Source organism: Stomoxys calcitrans, chromosome 5 (genome assembly GCF_963082655.1).
Source record: "Stomoxys calcitrans chromosome 5, idStoCalc2.1, whole genome shotgun sequence".
Lineage (NCBI taxonomy): Eukaryota > Metazoa > Arthropoda > Insecta > Diptera > Muscidae > Stomoxys > Stomoxys calcitrans.
This window is the reverse complement of record NC_081556.1, coordinates 22,877,437-22,894,471: the sequence shown is the minus strand read 5'-3', so window position 1 is coordinate 22,894,471 and position 17,035 is coordinate 22,877,437. Positions and strand designations below refer to the sequence as shown.

The 17,035-nt window shown below is 38.5% G+C and overlaps 1 long non-coding RNA gene across 1 annotated transcript in view; it reads left to right on the top strand.

Moving 5' to 3' along the window:
* Window positions 1-12,401, top strand: part of LOC106083153 (uncharacterized) — a 35,363-nt gene extending 22,962 nt beyond the window's left edge. The window contains exon 3 of the long non-coding RNA XR_009398359.1: window positions 12,094-12,401. This is a non-coding gene — a long non-coding RNA (uncharacterized LOC106083153). The remainder of the gene's footprint in view (window positions 1-12,093) is intronic.
* The last annotated feature ends 4,634 nt before the right edge of the window (window positions 12,402-17,035 follow it).

Sequence of the window (17,035 nt, the reverse complement as noted above, 5' to 3'; positions counted from 1 at the left end):
GGCTTGGCCTTTCCAGAGTACGTGAAAATAAGAGCTCTTTTTCTTCTTCAGCATTTTGGCAGTGTTATGCTCTTTGGTTATGCTGACCTTCCGTAAAAGTGCTTGAAGTGCCGTTGTCATACCCCGGATTCCTTTCGAGGTCTTCTTGTGACCTCTGCTAAGCTCACTACCTTCATAAAGCGTTGACAATGAAGGTCGTTGGGGATTGCAAATGGGCCACGTCGGTACAGATTTGAATATAGCTCCTGCATAATTGGTCTCTAGATTTGAATGCTTGAGGCCCTACAAAAAATGCAAATTTTGCACATGAACATTCTACTAAGGAACAGGGGCAAACTTCTCACATATCAATGAGTGCAGTCCGATTCAAGTTTTAAGCTCAATGATAAGAGGCCTCCTTTTTATAGCCGAGTCCGAACGGCGTGCTACAGTGCGACACCTCTTTGGAGAGAAGTTTTACATGGCATAGTACCTTACAAATGTTGCCAGCATTAGGAGGGGAAAACTACCGCTGAAAATTTTTTCAGATGGTCTCGCCAGGATTAGAACCCAGGCGTTCAGCGTTATAGGCGGACATGCTAACCTCTGCGCTACGGTGGCCTCCTAGGCCCTACAAGCTGCAAATATTATCTGATTGGGCTGAAATTTCGTACATAGTGATTTATTACGACCGCAAATGTACGTGCCTAGCTTGGGCAAAATCGGGGTATAACCTGTTATATATCTCTCTATATAAACCCATATCCCGATTTGACATATATAGCCCCTGGAAACCTCAATTTTTATCCGATTGAGCTGAAATTTCATGCGAAGTGTTCTGTTACAACCTCAAACAACTGTGCCATGTCCAAGGACTGCCACTTTTACCTAACCAGAGTTTATAGTTTGGGGCTCAGGCATGGTACAATGCCATGAATGTTTGCGGCAGTTTGTTCGGGCAATTCTCACCTATGAATATCTGGCGTGGCATGCAGGTGGCGCTCTCTTCGAAGGCCTTCTACATGGAAGTGAATTTTGACTAGAAACTAATTTAGAGAAAAAATGCCCAAGAAAGGCTCAAAAGGGGAGTGAATGCACTTTACTCCTCTGGGAACACAATACAAAGGTGTTGGGGGCTCATGCCGGGAACGGTGAACTGAATATTTACGGCACTCGTTCGGTCAATTCTCAACTATGGATGAATGGTGTAGCACAAGGCTCTGGACAACTGTGGCCTCTGCTGGATGATCGATAAAGTACATATCATGTACTTACATGTCCAAGTCGGTGTATAGCATGATATATTGTAGCTACCATATAAACCCATCTCCCGATTTAAAGTCTTGAGTCCCTGGAAATCGCAATAGTTATCCGATTTGGCTGAAATTTCGTGCGTAGTGTTCTGTTCCGACTTCAAACAACTGCGCCATGTTCGGTCCAAATCGGTCTATAACATTATATAGCTCCCATACAAACCTATCTCCGGAGTATAGTCAGATATAGCTCCCATATAAAGGGTGATTTTTTTGAGGTTAGGATTTTCATGCATTAGTATTTGACAGATCACGTGGGATTTCAGACATGGTGTCAAAGAGAAAGATGCTCAGTATGCTTTGACATTTCATCATGAATAGACTTACTAACGAGCAACGCTTGCAAATCATTGAATTTTATTACCAAAATCAGTGTTCGGTTCGAAATGTGTTCATTCACCGTAACGTTGCGTCCAACAGCATCTTTGAAAAAATACGGTCCAATGATTCCACCAGCGTACAAACCACACCAAACAGTGCATTTTTCGGGATGCATGGGCAGTTCTTGAACGGCTTCTGGTTGCTCTTCACTCCAAATGCGGCAATTTTGCTTATTTACGTAGCCATTCAACCAGAAATGAGCCTCATCGCTGAACAAAATTTGTCAAAATTTGAACACATTTCGAACCGAACACTGATTTTGGTAATAAAATTCAATGATTTGCAAGCGTTGCTCGTTAGTAAGTCTATTCATGATGAAATGTCAAAGCATACTGAGCATCTTTCTCTTTGACACCATGTCTGAAATCCCACGTGATCTGTCAAATACTAATGCATGAAAATCCTAACCTCAAAAAAATCACCCTTTATAACCCATCGCCCGAGTAAAAGTTTTGAGCCCCTGGAAATCGCAATAGTTATCCGATTGGGCTGAAATTTCGTGCATAGTGTTCTGTTACGATTTCAAACAACTGTGCTATGTTCGTTCCAAATCGGTCTATAATATTTTATAGCTCCCATATAAATCTTTTGGAGTCTTGAGCCCCGGGATATCGCAATAGTTTTTCGATTTAGATGAAATTTTACACGTAGTATGGTGTTATGACTTCCATAATCTAAAGTATTGTAAAAATCGGTATAAAACCATATAAGGCTAACTTCCAATCAGTCTTTTATGGTCCCCGGAAGATTTATTCCTGGTTTGGCAGAAAATAGGTACTTATAGTACAACTATGCCCCTTTTGTGAAAAATTTGTAAAATTTGGTGGTGGAGTCGTAGGATTCGGCCTGGCCAAATTTAGCATGTTTTTACTTATAACTAAACTTTCTTAGGTAAGTATTGATGCCTAGAGTTTCAGGCTCTTATACAAATGACATCGGTTTTACATTACTGAAGGCAACCTCAAAGTCCTGCTTACATTGTATAGTGCATCATAGCGAGAGAGCTTTCTATGTTAGCGACGAGGTCATAAAGATCAGTTTCTGTGGATTTGCTCTTGCTATAGGCGTGGTGTAGTTGAGACATAGATCTCCAAGAATCTTGTGGACAAGTGCTGAGGTTCAAGACTGTAGGTACTGTACCTACCTGAAGGTAGGTAGGCCTATGCCTCATTAGAATTTTCTATGACAAATTTCCCTTATCTTACCACTGTGCATTACAGGCAGCTAAAAACAACAACAGAGACATAAGTGAAATTAATGAAGAATGTTTTAATAGAAAAAAAAAACCAAAATTAGTTCATGATCTCAAAATGAATTTCAGGCCTCTTAACCAGCTGTAGTGCCAGCCAGCCAGCCACTTAACCAGCCGGGCGTCAAACATGACCTGCTGGCTTCAGGAAAAAAAATGGGGGGACTCTTATCTCCCCAAAATTCATTTCAACAAAGTTTTTGGTATGTTGAGTATTTTCGTTTATTGTTATTCTTTCAAACAAACCAATCCAAAATTTCAAAACCAGAAGGTGTTTTTCTCTCTCTAATTAAAGGCAAGGAAAAATATAATGAAACGCAACATTTCCATTGCGTTATCACAAAATTTTCATGAATAACTTTATTTATTTAGATAGCGAGAGAAGAAAACAAAAACAATAAAGACATCTTTAGTTAAGAAAATATTTTCACAGCACAAAGAAAAATATCGAGGCTGCCACCACATAAAAGCAAACAAAAATCGTATGGGCCTTTTGTAGTACTTTTTTTTAATTTTTCAAAAAAATAGAAAATCTCACCCCGCCATCATTTCACCTGTTTCCTGAGCCTAGGCGATTCACTAACCAACCACCTTATAACATATTCGCAGCGTTTTTCAACTTTAAAGGCCCATGCCACACTTGTCATGGTGTGCTGGTTGTTTAAATTTGACTTCTACTAGCCTTGTGGTGGGGTTGTGTGGCGTGTTGCTTATCTTTAAGTCCAATATCTTTGGTTTAAAAACTTGGGTTCGTTAGCAATTTTTTCCATCGGCTTTACTTCTTAGCGCGTTTCGTTACTTTTCTACACTTCGATTTTTTTTTTGTCAATTTTGTAGGTGTCGTTCTGTTCGTTACTCGCAAAATAGGATGAAGAAAAACAAAAACTAAACAAACGATATTTTTAACAAGGCTTTTGTTTATTAGTTGACATTTTTTCCAGCTACTTGCCTACGGGGATATGTCAAGTTGACTTTTTGCATGCTTTCATTTAGTTTAGATTTGGCGAAGTTAAGAGGAAATCTATGCTGTTTCATACAGAAACACTTTTTGTGGTTCTTTAAGTGTTAATTTTCCAAGAATTTAAAGCAGTGGTTAAGCGAAGGTTTCATAGTATCAAAAATTTGTTAAACATTGTTACAAAATATAGGCATTTTGATGCCTATAGTGGAAATGAAAGAAAACAGTTCGGCAGGGCCCAACTTTGGATGCACACCAACTTGGGGTATATATGTTAACCACCTTTTGCCATAATCCGGGGAAAAATTCATCATTTATGAAACCACTGCAGCAAGTTGGCACAAACGTCGAGTGGTATAATGAATACCATTCTCTGTGCAAGTTGTTAAAAGAGAGTAATGGTCAATATGGCAGCTATATCCAACTATAGACCGATCTGAACCATAAAGGGCACGATTGTCGAAAAGCCTATCATAGGTCACTATGCCAAATTCAAGCGAAATCGAAAATAAATGCGCATTTTAAATGCCCAAGAACTTAAATCGGGAGATCGCTTTATCTATGACAACTATATCCAAATATAGGGTCCATATTGAACAAGGATATCTTAGGGCCCACCACAGCTCACTGTGTCACATTTCAGCAAAATCCGGTTATCAACGCTGTTTTTATCGTCCAATGACTAAAATCGGGAGATTGGTATATATGGCAGCTATATGCAGCTACAGACCGATCTGAACCATATAAGGCACAGATGTCGATGGTATTACCTTACATAGGTCCATGTGCCAAATTTCAGTGAAATCAGATAATAAATTCACCTTTTATGCGATCAAGACTTTAGATCGGGAGATCAGTTTATTTGGCAGCTATGTCGACATATAGACCGATGAAGGCCATATTAAACACAGATGTTGAAGGGTGTAACACAGCTTACTATGCCAAATTTCACCCATCTTTCGCCATAAATCGGAGAAAAATGCATCATTTATGAAGCCACTGCAGCAAGTCGGCACGAACGTCGAGTGGTTTAATGAATACAATTCACTGTTCAAAATGTTAAAACAGAGTATAGGTCAATATGACAGCTATATCCTGTCCACTGCAGAACTCATGAGTATGATGCAGCAGTCCATGTCACAGCTATTGGATAAGAAACTGGAAAATCTGCCCACATAAACTGATATACTTGATATAAAATGTAGCATGGAGGGTGTTAAAGAGGATATTAAGCGTTTAACAACTGAGAATGAGGTACTAAAAACAGAAATAAAAGCACTGAGGGAAGCAAAGGAAGAGGACAGCAAGAGATTGCAAAAGTTGGAAAATCAATTAGGACGGACCAAACTGATTATACGAGGTTTACCAAACCAAAAAGGGTTATATGGGGCTGTCAACAATCTCTTTCGAAATAATTTAAAGATGAATTTTGAGCCAGAAATCGAAAATATAAAAAAGATGCATGAAACAAACGACAAAATGACTGTCTTAGTGGAGCTAAAATCGGCTAGAACGGTTTCGGAAGTCTTTAAATGTACAAAGTTACTGGCTGGTTCATCGATATTCATAGAGCGGGATCTAAGCGGCGTACGTTTGCAAAAAAAGAAGGTGATGTTGTTAATGAAAAAGGAACTACAGAAGCTAAATAGAGACAAAAGGATTGGTGTAAGAGGTGAACAGCTTGTGGTTGAAGGAAAAACATTTTACTGGAATGCTGAAAATAGGCTTATGTGTGGACAAAGTTGCGGTATAGAGGAGCTAACAAACATGTTTGGTGACGGTATGAAATCCCTTAATATGAATTATAATCATTTAGTTGGTAATTTATCTTCAAAAAACTATTAAAATTCAAAAACTCCATTATTCAAAATAATAATATAAGCGAAAATAATAATATATATGAAATAAATGTAGAAACCATAGAAAGCTATAAACATGTTACATTAAAAATTATAGCATATAATATTCACGGCTTGAGCAGTAAAAATCTTCACCACCACTTTTTTGAATACTTAGAAAACTTTGATATCTTTATGCTTTCGGAAACGCATGTTGAGACAACAAAACAAGATTTCTATATAAGAAAATTTAAAAAATTTAAAATATACTGGAATGCTGCTACCAGGAACAGTACAAGAGGTCGAGGCATTGGTGGCCAATTATATGGAGTACGCAGCGATTTAGAAAGGAATGGTTTTAAGCATGTTTTTACTCGAAGAGGGGGCCAAGATATACTTCAATGCGAGTTTAACTCGGTCCGGTTCGAAATTTTACCAGTATACCTGAGAGGTGCTGATTGGGCTCAAGATTTCGATAATTTAAAATCGGCGGTTGAGAGTAGTAAAGGAAGCAAAATTGTTATCGGAGATCACAATATTCGGATCGGAGAGGAGCAAGAGGTACCTACAGAGATGCTAGAAAATTGCCTCAGCACCAGGCAGTCAAATGATAAAAATATTAATTCGAATGGGAAAAAATATGTGGAATTTTGTAATGATAATGGCCTAGTAATTTTGAATGGACGAACGCCAGGTGATGAAGAAGGCAGGTTTACATTTACAAACAAAAATGGTAGCTCCGTGATCGATTTGTGTGCTGCTACGTTAGAAACTCTGGGATACATAAGGACTTTCAGAGTTGACGATCAGATTTGGTCTGACCATTTCCCGTTAGTCCTAACTGTATCCTTACCAAGTACGAGTCTGAACACACTGGACAGATTAAACTTATTGCCAAAATTGATATGGAAAGACACAAATAAAAACAGTTACCAGAGTTCTTTGAATCGAAATCTTCGCAGCCTACCACTAAATCCAAAGCTAGGAGATTTAACGAAGACCATATACGAGTCTTATCCGAAGAACTCAAACTCACAAAAAGTGCGTTTTAAAAATAAGTGGTTTGACACAGAATGTCTGAAAGACAGAAAGAAGACAATGGGGTTGCTCTCCAAGCTCAGGAGATCTGGGTCAGCAAAAGACAGAAACGCCTATATGGAACAAAAGAAATCTTATGATAATTTATGTAAAGCCAAAAAGTCAAACTATTATACCCAGATAGAGAGGAAGCTAGACGTTACTTCCGATAGTAAGGCATGGTGGTCGCTGGCGAAGGAACTCAGACAGCATAATAATGATGTTTCCTGTCATATATCAGTAGAAACATTAAAAAACTACTTTAAGTGCCTGCTAAACCCTGTATGCAAAACTCTACCAATTTTTTATGCACCCAACAATGTAACGGATTTCGTTCTGGATAGAGATTTTACAGTCGGAGAAATTAAACTGCAACTAAAAAATGTTAAATCAAATAAAGCGCCTGGGGAAGATCGAGTTCCCTATGAGTTTTTTATCCACGCTTCAGATGACTACTTGCGAACATTATGCGAGGGTTTTAACAAGATTTTGGATGGCTTCGACGACTTCGAAACATTTCGCGTCGGCGTAATATTCCCAATACACAAGAAAGGAGACCCAAACGATGTAAACAACTTTCGGGGCATCACGTTCATGAATTGTATTGGAAAACTCATGATTGGAATGATCAATGGTAGAATAACAGAATGGGTAAACAGATACCAAATATTAAATGAGTACCAGGCGGGTTTCAGAAAAGGCTATTCTACAGTCGATAATATCTTTAACCTAGCAGCAATAGTCAATCTTAAATTAAACGAAAACAAAAAGGTTTATGCGTACTTCGTAGACTTTAAAGCAGCTTTTGATAGAGTGCCAAGAAACCTCCTTATATACAAGCTTCATGATATAGGACTGTCGTCAAAAATCATCGGTTTTGTAGAGAAGATCTATGGAAACACAAAGTCCGCAGTATGGTCAGGCACCGAAATGTCGGAGTATTTTGATACTTGTACTGGCGTAAAACAAGGTTGCTTATTGTCGCCAGTTCTATTTGCTATATATCTAAATGATTTACATAGCCATCTTGAGGGCGGTCTTTTCGTAGAGGAAACAAACATTCGTCTTTTAATGTACGCGGATGACATAGTTATAATGGCTGATAGCCCAATGACTTTGCAGCGGATGATAGATAACCTAGAATCGTATTGCGACAGATGGGGGATGGAAGTGAACCACACCAAGTCCGAAATAATGGTTTTTAGAAGAGGAGGAAAGTTATCTGCAAATGAAAAATGGACATTTAAAGGAGAAAGCATAAGAATAGTAAACGAATATAAATACTTGGGAATTATATTAACACCCAAATTATCTTTTACTAAACACCTATTGAAAAAGGAAGAAGCTACGAAAATGGCAATAAATTCAACGTGGAGAAATTTTATTTCTAAACCCTCTGTAAATCTGACGGCGAAATGGAAGATGTTTTTGGCTGTTTGTCGTTCGATCCATAGTTACGGAGCACAGATATGGGGGAATTCCCATTTTAGTGAGGTTGAAAAATTGTATCGTTATTTTATAAAAAGAATTCTGAAACTACCAGAGTCTACTCCAAATTACGTCCTTGCCTTGGATACCGGATACGAGCCGGGGTATATATATACGTATTCTCTACATCTACAATACCTGGCAAAAGTACTATTTGATCTGGAGAGTCACAGACTACCACATATACTTGCCAAGAAACTTTCAAATAAAAACTTAAGCTGTTTTAAGGAGTTTTCTTGCCAACTAACAGAGCATAATATCCAGAGCAGTAATGTAAAATTGAATAAGAACTGTTGGATGGCTGCAGTTAAAAAACTTTTGACGGAAATAAAAAGCAAGGCTTATATAGAATTTATACAACATGCGGAGCGAAGTGAGAGACGAATTTTTAAATTCCTTGACTTTAGTGCTGGCCCACTTTACTGCAATGATAATTACGGTCAAGAACAAATAACCTTGATAATGAAAGCTAGAGGAGATCTACTTTGGCTGAATTCTAATAAAAACGGAACTGCAGATGAACAAAGATGCTCTCTGTGTAACCTTGGAGAAGCAGAAACATTGGAACATTTCATGGGTTGCTGCCCAATACTTAAAAGTATTCGCGAGAGATATTTCAATAAAATATTTTTGTCCCGAAATGAAATTATTAATATCCTAAATGGTGGGGAAGTTTTTAGCTGGCTAAGCCTGTACAAATTCTTGAAAGAAGCACTTAAATATAGAAAAGTTCTTATAGAAGAGTTCAACTACTAATTATTTAAAATAAATTCATTAGAAATAATAAAAAAAAAAAAAAAAAAAAAAACTCAATTTTCCGGCAGACTGTTTGAATAAAACCATGCTGTATAATTCTTTATTGCTAATAAGTTAACATTTGTAAATTTCTATACCTTTTATAACGTTACATGAAAATAAAGAACAATTGAATTGAATCCATCTATAGACCGATCTGAACCATAAAGAGCACGAATGTCGAAAAGCCCATCATAGGTCACTATGCCAGATTGCAGCGAAATCGGATAATAAATGCGTCTTTTTGTGCCCGAGACCTTAAATCTGGAGATCGCTATATATATGACAGCTATATCCAAATAAAGACCGATGGGGCCATATAGAACGCGGATGTCCTAGGGCCTAGTACAGCTCACTGTGTTACATTTCAGCGAAATCGGGAGATCGGTATATGACAGCTATATTTAGCTAAACAGATCAGAACCATATAGGGCAAGATTGTCGAAAAGCCTAACATAGATAATGGAGCAAAATTTCAGCGAAAAGGGTAATAAAAGCACTTTTTATGGGCCCAGGACTCTTAATTGGGAGATCACTCTATATGGCTGGTATATAAATACAAATATAGTCCAATCTGGTCCGATCGACTCAGTACGAATATTGAGAAGTCTAACTCAAACCATTGTGGCCACTTTCAGCGAGATCGGGTAATAAATGTGGCTTAAATGGGCCTAAAACCTAAAATCGGCCCATCGGTCTATATGGGAGCTATATCAGGATATAGTCCGATATAGCCCATCTTCGATAGACACAAAAAGGATATGTTAAAAGTTTCAGCTAATTATCTTCATATTTAAAGCGTGAAGCGTGATTTCAACAGAAAGACGGACACACGTACGGACAGACGGACCGACGGACATGGCTAGATCGTCTTAGATTTTGACGACGATCAAGAATATATACACTTTATAGAATCGGAAATGGATATATCGATGTGTTGCAAACGGAATGACAAAATGAATATATCCCCATCCTTCGGTGGTGATTATCAAAATGTGGATTTAATCTTAAAACAAGTTAAAGTGTGCTGAGATCGGCCGGGCCGAATCTTGGGAACCCTCCACAATGGATTCTGTTAAAAATTTATAAAAAAAAAAATTAGTTGAAGGTCATAATTTTGGTCCACATACCAAACTTCTGTCACCCCAACAAAAAATAAAGCGTTTAGGAGCCGACAAAGGATGATCGAGAAACCGGTTTACACGGGAGCTATATCAGCTTATAGACTGATTTGGGCCGTCTTTGGCACAGTTATTGGAAGTCGTAACAGAATACTGCATGCAAAATTTCAATCGGACAAAAATTGAGGCTTGTAAGGACTCAAGAAGTCAAATCGGGAGATCGGTTTATATGGGAGCTATATCAGGTTATAGACGGATTCGACAAACATTACAGCCGAATCGGATAAACTTTGTCTCCACATACAATTGATGCCGAACCGTCGATGTGGTTTTTGTTACTCCATCTGGTGACAGCCAAGCTATTTTATGTTTGGTCTTATGTGGGCATAACGTGCCTCCAATTGTTTGTATGTTGTTTGTCCCACAAAACCCTTTAGCAGCTCTCCGTTCACGTTTACTTGCCAGATAGGCTGTGTACCCATGACACTTTCAAAATTCACGTTATCAGAGTCCACTTTGACTTAATGTCACCCATAAGAATTTGTATGTTTTCTTCAGGAATATGTTGAAAAACTTTAGATCCTTTTTCGTTTGAGTCTGCCGCTTCCGTTGGCGCATAACACTGATCAACTGTAACATTTTCTACCTTGCATTTAAATCTGGTAATAATTATGCGTTCATTTATTGGCTCCCAACGCATAAGGGTCTCAAAAGAAAGCTACGCCATGTGTATGTGGTGCATTGTCTCCCCAGACTCCGGAAAATATAAGAGATTTTCCACTATTTAGTTTAGGTTCGTTGAAATTAATACATCTTGCCTCGGAGATACCCAGTATTTTAAGGTGCAGGAGGCCAAATTCCAGCTGGGCTCGTTTATCAGTTTGAAATAAAGTCCTGACGTTCCAGAATCAAATTCGTGTCCGTTGTTTCATTACAAAAATCGTTGTCTTGTGTCCATCAGCAACTATTCTTTTATTTCTTACGGCTTCAGAAACAATTTGATCTTAAAGCAGTAGGTCGTTAATCTAAGGTCCAAAGCCTGTTATCTTAGGTGGGCAGACACACCAAGTAGTGATTTTGCAGTCTCTAACATGGGAAAACAAACGTCATTTGTAGCCGCTCCACTGGAATATTGACGCTACGTTGTGGACTGTTCTTAACTTCGGTGCTCACCATCTCGCTGTTGCACAGACAGACGATCGCCAATAATCTTTGCCCTAAAATATATTTCTACTAACCTCTTTAGCATGAAAAATAACAGACAGATAGGGCGGATATCTTTCGGCCTCGTGTGGTTTGGTTCCGAGTTCTCTGATGAAAATGACCTTTGTGTCTCTTCATCCCACAGGTATATATGACATTCTGATACAAGCTGAGTATACATATCACTGAGTACTGGCCTATTCAAGTTTGAGCTCAAGGATAAGGCGCCTCCTTTTTATAGCCAAGTCCACACAGCGTGCCGCAGTGCGACACCTCTTTGGGGAGAAGTTATTACATAACATCATACCTCACAAATGTCGCCAGCATTAGGAGAGAATAAACACCGATGAAATTTTTTTCTGATGTTCTCGCTAGGATTCGAACCCAGGCATTGAGCGTCATTGGCGGACATGCCAAACTCTACGCTACTGTGGAGTCCAGTATTTGACCCAGGATTTATTCCGAGCCTTTTTCAGCTCTCTCTAGTATTTGTTTAGCTCAGACTTATAGACGTGCCAGTTGTGTGGTGCCCTTGTGGATTTCACCCCGTTGAAGAGTTTTTTTAAAGAGAATTTAAAAAAAAAAGAGAATTTTCATTGAAATTTTTCCTTTAGAGAAAATTTGATTGAAATTTTGTTTTTGAGGCATACACCTAAGACAGCAATAGGCTTTTTTGTCTTGCTAAATACAGAAAAGAAACCCCGAAAATTTGTATGTGTGGACTTCCGAGCTTCCTTCAGTAATAACATAATCTTTTCAAGGTTCCCCTATAGAATTTTCATCATTCTTCCGTTTAACAATACCGCAGTGATATATGGTAGCTTGTTGTCCACGCTCTTAACTCGAATTGCATGGCTTTGCCTTCGTCCTGTTTGTTGAAGTCAGTCAACTGGCCCCTACATCCAAGTCATCTGCCCTCTGGTTCTCCCTTATTTCGCTATGGTTCGGCACCCAAACGGATCGTGTCATCTTCGGAACAGACCTTAAGCTGATTTGTGTTTACTTGACTAAAAACCAAAAAACTATGAAAAATTGATCCGAAAATCGCTTTCATTTTATTTATTTTTTTTTTTTCTTTTTAGAAAAGAAATGTTCATTTAACCCTGAATTACCTTTCGCTTCCCTTCAATGTATCATTTGTGTTTTTTTTTTTTTCTGTAGAATAATAAGTTTCTTACCCATTTTTCGAGTCACAGTACCTCGCCGTTTAGCCATACAACATTTCTCATTTGATATTTTAATAAATTCTGACATTTATGAATTGTTCATTGTTTCTAAAGTGAACGGATACGATACGCCACATATATTTCATGGCACCGTTGGCTGTTTGGATGATTATTTGATATGGAAGTTTAGTTTGAAGTGCAATACCAAAACACTTGATATCAGTTCAGCAGACTAAGTGAATGAGTCGTTTCAAAACTTAGCCCTGGTTTGTGTTTTATGTCAGTCTTTTAGCCAGCCAACCCATGTGATTGCATGTCTTTTAGCGATTTAAATCGCAAAATATTACCAACACTTCCCCGCCATATAGAGTGGGGTGGTTAACAGTATTTCATTTTGCAACCCAGAATTGATATGTACGATACATATGAATTCATTTGCCACATTTGTTCTGTATGCATACATATGTATTTAGGTGTTATTTGCGGATAACATATACAATAAGTGATATATAAAAAGTTTGTTTGTTATTATGCTGCTTAAATTAAATTGGCAACAATTAACTAGGGTTCCGGTTCTTAGCACCCTATTCTTATTGTATAATATACCTCATTAAAAACTAACCAGAGGACCGAGGTTGTCCGCAACAAATCGCCGTACTATGTAGATCGACCTCCATTTGCCGAGTAGAATAACAATAGCGGACAAAGCAGCCAAATGAGAATCTAACCGAAGAAAGCTGCAAAATCTGTACAGCATTTCAACTCAAAAGTTAACCAATCGAAAATGCATTAAAAATGTTTACAAAAGTCTTTTTTGAGCATAAATGCTATAATAGAGACATGTAGATACTAAACTACTAAATTTCCATTAACATTCCATTAAGGAAAAGGGAATACCTCTCTCATATGAAAATGTGCAGTCCAAATAAAAGTTTAATCTCATAACCGATTAGGGGCCGCCCTTCACCGATCCGATTAATGGTTATACCCTCCACCATAGGATGGGGGTGTACTAATCTCGTCATTCCGTTTGTAACTCCTCGAAATATTCGTCTAAGACCCCATAAAGAACTAGCCATGTCCGTCCGTCCGTCTGTCTGTCGAAAGCACGCTAACTTTCCAAGGAGTAAAGCTAGCAGCTTGAAATTTTGCACAAATATTGTACTTCTTATTAGTGTAGGTCGGTTGGGATAGTAAATGGGCTGTATCGGTCCACGTTTTGATATAGCTGTCATATAAACCAATCTTGGATCTTGATTTCTTGAGCCGCTAGAGGGCACAATTCTTATCCGTTTTGGCAGAAATTTTGCAAGAGGTGTTCTAATATGACTTCCAACAACTGTGCTGAGTATGGTTGTAATTGGTCCATAACCTGATATAGCTGCTATATAAACCGATCTAGGGTCTTGACTTCTTGAACCACTAGAGGATGAAATTATTATCCGATTTGGCTGAAATTTGGCATGAGGTGTTTTGTTATGACTTCCAACAACTGTGCTAAGAATAGATCAAATCGGTTCATAACCTGATATAGCTGCCATATAAAACGGCATCTTGACTTCTTGAGCCACTAGAGGGCGCAATTATTATGCGAGTTAGCTGAAATTTTGTATAACGGCTTCTCTCATGACCTTTAACATGAGTGTCATGGCATGAATGGCATGAATCGGCTTATAGCCTAATACAGCTCCCCTATAAGCCGATCTTCCTATTTTACTTCTTCACCCCCAAAAGTGCGCAATTCTTACTAGATTTGGCTGAAATTTTACACAATGACTTCTACTATGGTCTCCAATGTTCAGTTCAATTGTGGTCCGAAATGAACCATAACTTGATATTGTTCCAATAACATAGCCATTCTTTTCTTTTATCCTATGTTTGCCTAAAAAGTGATACCGTGGCAAGAGTTCGACAAAAGCGATCCATGGTGGAGGGTATATAAGATTCGGCCCGGCCGAACTTAGAACGCTATTACTTGTTATGCCTACTTCGAACGGCGTGCCGCATAACGACACCACTTGGTAGAGAAGTTTTAACATGGCGGGATACCTCACAAATGAAGTAGGGGGATAACCAGCATTAGTAGGGGGATAACCACCGATGACAAATTTTCTGATGTTCTCGCCGGGATTTGAACCCAGGGGTTCGGCGTCATAGCCGGATATGTTAACCACTGTGTCACGTTGGCCCTCATGAGACATGTAGTTAGGGTGGGTCTTAGTGTTAGTCTGCAGAAACTTTGACATTTTAGTCCATCATGATGGATATAAGGGCAATAACAACCAGGACGGTAAGATCACAACAGTGTTGGAATGTCAAATGGGGATTAACACCTTCTCTAAAGATGACACGATCCGCATCGTTTAGGTGCCGGGCCATAACTGAGTAACAGGGAATGAGACAGCAGACGATTTGGCAGTGAAAGCCAAAGAACTGCCGTCAATAAACTTGATTAACCCAAAGCCTTTCGGGGCCATGCAGTCCGAGTTAAGGGCGTGGGCGACGAATGCGCATGGAACATATTTCCATATAACTGCTATGGGACATAAGGTATGCAATTTTAACCGGATTTTGATGAAAGGTGGTTTTTACAAATATACCTGAGGTGGTGGGTATTCAAAGTTCGGCCCGGCCGAACTTAATGCTTTTTTACTTGTTTTTTTTTTTTTATTTCGCCGAAATTTGAAACAGAAAGTTGTACCCGATATTCAAACTGAATATGGCTCATATTAGACCATATTTACATATAGCTGACATATAGACCGATTTACAGGTTTAGGGTCTTTGGGTCTGTAACAAGCGCATTTATTATCCGATTTCGATGAAATTAGAAATAGTGAGTTTTCTCGACATCCGACTCAAATATGATTCAGATTGGACTATATTTAGATATAGCGGTCGTATACACACCGATCTGCTGATTTAGGGTCTTAAGCTCATAAAAGTAGCAATTGCTAGCCGATTTCGCTGAAATTTGAATTAGTGAGTGGATTAAAGCCTCCCGATATCCGACTCAAATATAGTACAGATCGGTCTATATTCAGATATAGCTGCCATATGGAGCAATCTGCCGATTAAGGATCTTGAGCCCCTAAAAGCTGAAATAGTATATAGTATAACTATATCTGAATAAATACCAATCTGAACCATATATGAATCGGATATCTTTAGAGGCTTTAATCAACTAAGCCTTTAAAGATATCCGATTCATATATGGTTCAGATCGGTATTTATTCAGATATAGTTGACATATGGAAAATCTGCATTTATTACCGGGTATTTGACCCAGTGACTTATATCAAGCCTTCCAGCATATTATCCAAATTAAACTATATTTAGATATAGGCCGATCTTTCAATTTAGGGTCTTAGTCCCATAAAAAGCGAATTTGTTCCCGATTTCGCTGAAACTGAACACTATATCATCATAATATTCATAGACGATCTAGGCATTTCCGCCCGTCTGTCTGTTAAAATCACTCTACAACCTTTATTTCAAAAATAACCTATATCTTAATATAGCACCCTTTATACTAATCTCGCGATAAAAATTTTTGAGTTCATAAAAGCCATATTTCTGCACCAATTTCAAAGAAAAGCCATGCCGAGTTGGAATAAAGCGATCTTCCGATTTAAGGTCATGAGCCCATAAATGCGCATTACTTACCCATTTTCGCAATGAGTTGCATGTACCCCCCAACATCTGACTCTGGATCAGATCTAGCCATACATGATAAAGCGATGTTCCGATTTAAGGTATTGAGCCCATAAATACGCATTAACTACCCATGCATATACCCCGTGAGTTGCATATAACCCCCATCTGACTCTGGACCAGATCTAGCCATAAAGAATAAAGCGATCTTCCGATTTAAGCTCTGTAAGGCCCATAAATACGCATTAACTACCCATGCATATACTCCGTGAGTTGCATATACCCCCCAACATCTGACTCTGGACCAGACCTAGCCATAAAGTATAAAGCGATCTTCCGATTTAAGGTCTTGAGCCCATAAATACGCATTTACCCATGCATATACCCCGTGAGTTGCATATAACCCCCAACATCTGACTCTGGACCAGATCTAGCCATAGATCTTGCAATTTCAAAGAAAAGCCATACCGAGTTTGGATAAAGCGATCTTCCGATTTAAAATCTTGAGCTCAAAAATGCGCATTAACTACCCATGCATATAGCCAGTGAGTTGCATAGACTCCCCAACATCTGACTCTGGACCAGATCTAGCCATATGACCCAATTTTCTGATTGAAGGCATTGAACACCAAGGAAGCATTTCTTACCCAGAATTTACGAAATTTGGAAGAGATCCCTTGACACTCTTACCAGTTACAGTCAATACCAAAACTTGATCACTTTTTCCCCGAAACTTGAAACAGTGAGATCCCATGTAACACTATTATGCCCCCCGACATATATGGGTTTTTTCACCACTCTTAAGGAATAAAG